The sequence below is a fragment of the Staurois parvus genome, unplaced genomic scaffold, assembly GCF_062004578.1.
Source record: "Staurois parvus isolate SC_StPar_1 unplaced genomic scaffold, SC_StPar_1.0 ptg000014l, whole genome shotgun sequence".
NCBI lineage: Eukaryota > Metazoa > Chordata > Amphibia > Anura > Ranidae > Staurois > Staurois parvus.
The window spans coordinates 10,394,001-10,400,000 of NW_028317810.1; the positions used below are offsets into that span (position 1 = coordinate 10,394,001).

The 6,000-nt window shown below is 40.5% G+C and overlaps 1 protein-coding gene across 2 annotated transcripts in view; it reads right to left on the reverse strand.

The window, feature by feature from the left end:
- The window catches only part of TAOK3 (TAO kinase 3), a 413,079-nt gene that overhangs the window by 379,551 nt on the left and 27,528 nt on the right, over window positions 1-6,000 (reverse strand). The window contains exon 1 of one of the 2 annotated variants that reach the window (XM_089677309.1): window positions 2,095-2,237. The exons of the other annotated variant lie outside the window; for it this stretch is intronic. The gene's annotated coding sequence lies outside the window, so the exon portion shown is untranslated. Of the gene's footprint in view, window positions 1-2,094; window positions 2,238-6,000 lie in introns of those variants that run through there. 2 annotated transcript variants of the gene reach the window in all.

Here is a 6,000-nt window from a genome sequence, read left to right on the forward strand (position 1 = left end):
TCTGTTGCAATCGTATCAAACATCCCCTTAGGTTCCTCCTCGCTAACATTTCCCTGTTAATTACTAGTAGGCGTTTCTGATGTAAAAGAAAAAAAAATGCTTCTGCTCAGTTGCATGAGACCAAAGATTTTCACTTTCAGACACAGAACTTCAGAAAACACACTTGTTTAGACAAGCTTTTCTATGAAATGCCAGAGGTTTGAAGACAGCTATTTTTCCATTTTATCTCAAAAATGATCATCAAGACTTACACAACCAACAACTGATGTAACCTAACTGCATGCAAACAAACAATCTTAATGCTTTAAAAGTCTTTACAGGTTATCAAATTTAGAATTAACTGTGAATTACAGCCCTAGAATTATTGCTTTCACTCCAACCAGTGAAGATACCGCACACGTATGATGCAAATGCTACATGCGTGTGTCTGTGTGTGTACGCATGCAGGGCAACAGGTGAGCTTTTTTTTTTTTTAATTTTTTATTCTTCTCATTTAAATGTTATTGCTATCACACAGGGGCCAAGACAAACTGCCCTCTATGTGACACCATGGCCAGGTGACATGTTCTTTTTATGTGACATCAGGGGTATTAGACCCCTAGTGTCACCTCTGCCCTCCTCTACAGCTAATCAAGCACAGATCCTACAGGAAACTGGGAATAAAAAGTGAAACTGGTGCACTTTGCTTTCTGGTTCATCCATTGCAGAGATCAGGGAATGGATGTTACCAAATTCCCAGGCCCCCCCCCCCCCCAGGAATGGGAAAACCAAGGTACCAATGCAAACATCCTTGTGGGATGAGGGGGGGGGGGGTTGCAGACCTTCCCAGACCACTCTTACTGAAGAGCTAATCACTGGATAAAGAAAAACCAGTAATAGGGTCAAAACTGCAACCATGATCTTGTTTTAACCAAATGAAGGCCAAGAAATAACAATGGTCTATGGGTGTCAAGTGGCTAAGATGTTAATGTGATTTCAAAAGTCATTTTCATTGTTTTAAAATATGCAGCATTCATCCACATACAGTTTGCAGATTCTGCCATGAAAGTCTAGTGTATGCACTTCCTGTTAAATGGTAGCAATGCTCTGTACCTGTATCCCAACTGTGCTTCTGCATTCTCCCTGTCACATGAACTCCTGATGAAGGCTACAAGTCACTGTTAAAGCAAACACATTACACAGGCATAGCCCACTGTTGTCACCATCAGAAATCTTGCCCATGAGAAACACCATGTAGCCATCGCATAGGCCCAAACTATAGACTCAGGTTATAAAAAGGTCCGGGTCTTTTAATGTCAGTCTTCCTATTGGCACTTACGTACTCAGAGGGTTTCCTGTGTCCAATCTACACTTGGCTCTAATTGTCACAGAACAAGCAGACCTGATATAATGCACTTCACATGGTTCAGTAAACCTGCCTGGGAAGTTTACCTACTGTTGGTTCTAGGTGTAAGTACTGAATAACTAAATATCAGTAGAGCATGGTATGTTCTGTACCAAAGCTGAGCATACAGGTGCTGAAAATGCTGGTATCGGTCTAGGCCTCTCCCGCAAGTTCTTGGAAGCAAAAACAAAAAAAAGCCATTTCCTCTGGATACACCCATAATAGTTATTACACCAAAGTACAGGCCACTGAACGTTCCAGAAGTATGGAATACCCCTCACAAAAAAAAAAAAAAAAAACCCAAACACACACAACAACCTCTTTCAAGGAAAGCTGTTTTTTTTAGGTTACAGAAATAAAGCAGACTGATCTTTTACAAATTTAAAAGTTTTTTAAAATGTACTGAAACATTTAAAGAAAGAACACAGGACCTGAAGGTATTCCTAATAGAGATCAGTAGTATCTGACACACCCTGCAGAGAAGAAAGCAGCTTTATATAGAGATATATTCTCTACATCTGTGACTGCGTTCAACCTTTTCCACTGTAAAAATAACGAAGTGAATGGCACATGATAGTTTTTCCACAGTACACAGTAAGTAAACCAAGTAAAGTGTACACACTAAAATGTATAGTAAAGTCAAATGAAATAAGATAAATAACAAATGTAAGGCTATCATTGTTTAAAAGTAAGTTTTGCAGCATACATACCAGAAAAATCATAGCACCAAATCTACTGCGGCCACACCTAAGTCCATGTTCTCTTTTATTTCTGGGCTGAGGCTTTGCTTGACACAGCTGCAGGGTCTTCCCTACAGACAGTCTCTATAGCAGCAAGAGGTCAGCCAGCCTACACACCAACTACGGCTCTACAGTGATGCGCTTGAATAACTCTGTTCCGGTTCCCCTACTTCAGTCAACTTCCTGGCTTTAACTTTCTTTTCCTTTTACGTGAGATAGAATGATATTTCTCAGCATCTCAGAGGGAAGTAGTGGGGACTGCATTTCAACAGGGACAGATAATATTACAGTGGATATAAAAAGTTTACACGCCTCTGTAGAAATGCCAGGTTTTTGAAATGTAAAAAATTCAGACCAAGATAAATCATTTCTGAATTTCTTCCACCTTTAATGTGACCTATAATTAGGTGCAGACTGACAACTCATGGGGCCCGTGTCCTTGCCCAAACTCAAAAAAGCCTATGAAAAAAAAAAAAAAAAAAAAAAAAAAAAAAAAAAGGTACCAGGGGAATCTCATGGGGCCCCCTACTGACCCCAGGCCCTTGGGCAGTGCCCGAGTTTCCAAATGGTTATAGGATAATCTGTACACTTCAACTAAAAAAAAAAAAAAAATGAAGTTGTTGGTACATTTTGAGGGCTGGAAGCTAAAAAGGGTGATGGTGATTGCTTGTGGTTGTAGTGGTTTTATTTTCTTGTTTGGGGTCTTGCTAGCAGCGTTTACTTTAAAAATCATCTTTATGTCACTTTTAAATAGCATTTTTTTTCTTTTCCTTCCTTCAGTCTGCTAAATAAGGGGAGGGGTTAATTGGTCACAGGTGCTCTAGGTAGGGGTGTATTTACCACAAGGCAAACAAGGCACTTGCCTAGGGCAGCATTTTTTAGGGAGGCAGCACCTCCCCCCAGAAGAAGGGATGAAAGAAGGGATACACACACCATGGGAACCAGGTGGAATCAGAGAGGCTGCTTGATGGTGTATGTAGAGCCTGACTCTCATTCCCGGGGATGTCCGGAGCTGTGAAGATTATTATTATACAGGATTTATATAGCACTAACAGTTTGCACAGCACGTTACAAAATGAAGGTAGACATTACAGTTACAATACAATTTGGTACAAGAGGAAACAGAGGGCCCTGCTAGTTAGAGCTTACAATCTAGGAGATGAGTGTCTTCCTCTCTATCGCCGGGGGGGGGGGGGTAGTGGAAGGCTCTCCCAGGTGGGGGGTGTTGGTCGGTGTCTGTAGGGGCAGACGATTTTTCTGTTGCCCATGGCAGCACAAAACCTAAATACACCACTGGCTCCAGGTACTATATACATTTCTGTAGAGCTCACTCTGAGCTTGCCTGTATTCTGCTTGATGGACCTCTGATTAAAGTGGAGTTAAAAAACCAGAGTTGAAAACATGAGATTATAACAGGAGTCTACTAACCTGTAAGTGACAACTGATCTTTCCTATTAAGATTGTAACTGGGATATGAGTGCTAGCAGGATTGAAGGTTTTGTGCAGTGCACAGTGTTCCGCATGTATGCAGCAACAGCTCCAGGATGGATACCGCTGTGACAGATGTGAGTGGCTTGCCCTTCTGGAAGCTTGCGTTCGAGATCTGGAAGAGCAAGTTGTAACACTGGGCAGAACCGACAACCTCGAAAGAGGTCTTCTGCTCTCTGAGCAGGTAGCTAAATGGGATTGATGTGGAGGGTGGACGGGCTAGTCAGGATTATCAGGTAGGAAGACGGCTTACCGTAGCAAGAGGAGTGGAAGGGTCTCACAGAAAAAGGAAGGCCGGACCTGGGTTTGAGCACCGAAACAAATTTGCCAAGTTGGGTGAAGATGTGGGGGTGGCAAGTTCAGGGGTGGCAGCCCTGGATGTCACTGCTATCCCTAACACAAGAAAGACGGGGAGATTACAGAACTGAACAAAAATGTATAAACCTACAAGACAATTTTATGGTACAGTTCACAGAGGCCCCGACTAGGAATGATGCTCTGCTGGACCTGGTAATTTCAGACCATGCCAAGCTCATTACTAACGTCCATACAAAAGAAGAACATCTGGGTAGCAGTTACCATAACATGATTTTATTTATTGTTAGCTGCAAACAACAAGCACATATGGGAAAAATAAAAACGCTCAACTTTGAGAGCTAATTTTCCAAGGCTGAGAGCTGCTATCCAAAGACTTAGACTGGGAGGGAATATTGACATTGATTAACACAACACAGAAATGGGAGTTCTTCAAAAACACTGTATGTGAATACACTCCAAAATAAAATTTCCATGGGCAACAAGTTTAAAGGCTAAAAATGAAACCTATGTGGTTTACAGCCAAAAAGTTAAAAAAGTATAAATAATAAGAAAAGAGCTTTTATTAAATATAAAAATTAAGGAATGCTATCATCATTTAAACGTTACAAAGAACATAACAGAATATGTAAAAAGGAAATCAAGGCCGCAAAAATTGAAAACGAATGACAGATTGCAAGGGATAGCAGGACAAACCCCAAAAAGTCCTTCAAATATTTTAATAGTAAAAAAGGTCCGGTCTGAGCATGTAGGCCCTTTACAAAATAGTCTAGAGTGGGTGACTGGGAACAAAGAGAAGGCAAATTCATTAAATACCTTCTTCAGGTTTGTATGCAGAGCAACATGGGGGAGCTCTTGTCCACAATGGGCATGGTACTGACACAGCCCCAGATGATCCACATTGTCCCACAATTTATATGATCTAGAAATATTTAGACAGAATATAAAAGGTCAATAAAGCACCTGGACCAGATGGCATAAACCCATGGGTCCTTAACCACTTGTCCTCCTGAGGATTTACCCCTCTTCCTGACCAGGCTATTTTTTACGTTATGGCGCAATGTTATTTTAACTTACAATTGCGCAGTCATGCAATGCTGCACCCAAATGAAAAAAAAACTTTTTTTTCCCACAAATTGAACTTTTTTCAGTGGCATTTGATCGCCTGTGCGTTTTTAATTTCTTGCGCTATAAGCAAAAACAGAAGACTGACAATTTTGAGGGGAAAAAAAAAACAAAAAAAAAAAAAACTGTATTTTTGACTTTTTCTATTAAACATGTCCAGTAAAAAAAATTTGTAAAAATCAAAATTTCGTCATAAAATTTCTAAAAAAAAAATTCTAATACGTGTAAATTAATTGGTTTACGTGTAAGTTATAGCGTTTACAAATGGTGGTATAGACTGGGATTTTTTCTTCTCCTACAAGTAATGGCGGCGATCAGCGACTTTTAGCGGGACAGTGGCGAACATTGTGACACGGGGGGCTGAGGGAACTAGTTTGGTGTCACTGACACCAATACAGTGATCAGTGCTTATAAAAAAAAAAAAAAAAAAAAAAAAAAAAAAAAAAACCACACACAAAAAACTTTAAGCACACTGATCGGGATGGTTCTGTGCATCGGTGATTGTCGGTAATCAGCGGGCGCCGGCGGTTAATTACCGGCCGGGACAGCCGCGGCCACAAATAGCGGTGTGGGTAGGGCGCACATACATACATATACACACATACATACACAGTGAAGGAAATAAGTATTTGATCCCCTGCTGATTTTGAATTTTTGCCCACTCACAAACAAAATGATCAGTCTAAAAATCGAATGGTAGGTGTATTCTAACACTGAGAGACAGAATAGCAACACAAAATTCAAAAGAAATGCATGTCTAACAAAATTATGCACTGATTTGCATGTTCATGAGGGAAATAAGTATTTGGTCCCCTATCATTCAGCAGGATTTCTGGCTACCAGGTGTCTTTCATACAGGTAACAAGCTGAGATTAGAAGCAGTCTCTTAAAGGGAGTGCTGCTAATCTCATTTTGTTACCTGTATAAAAGACACCTGTCCACAGGAGC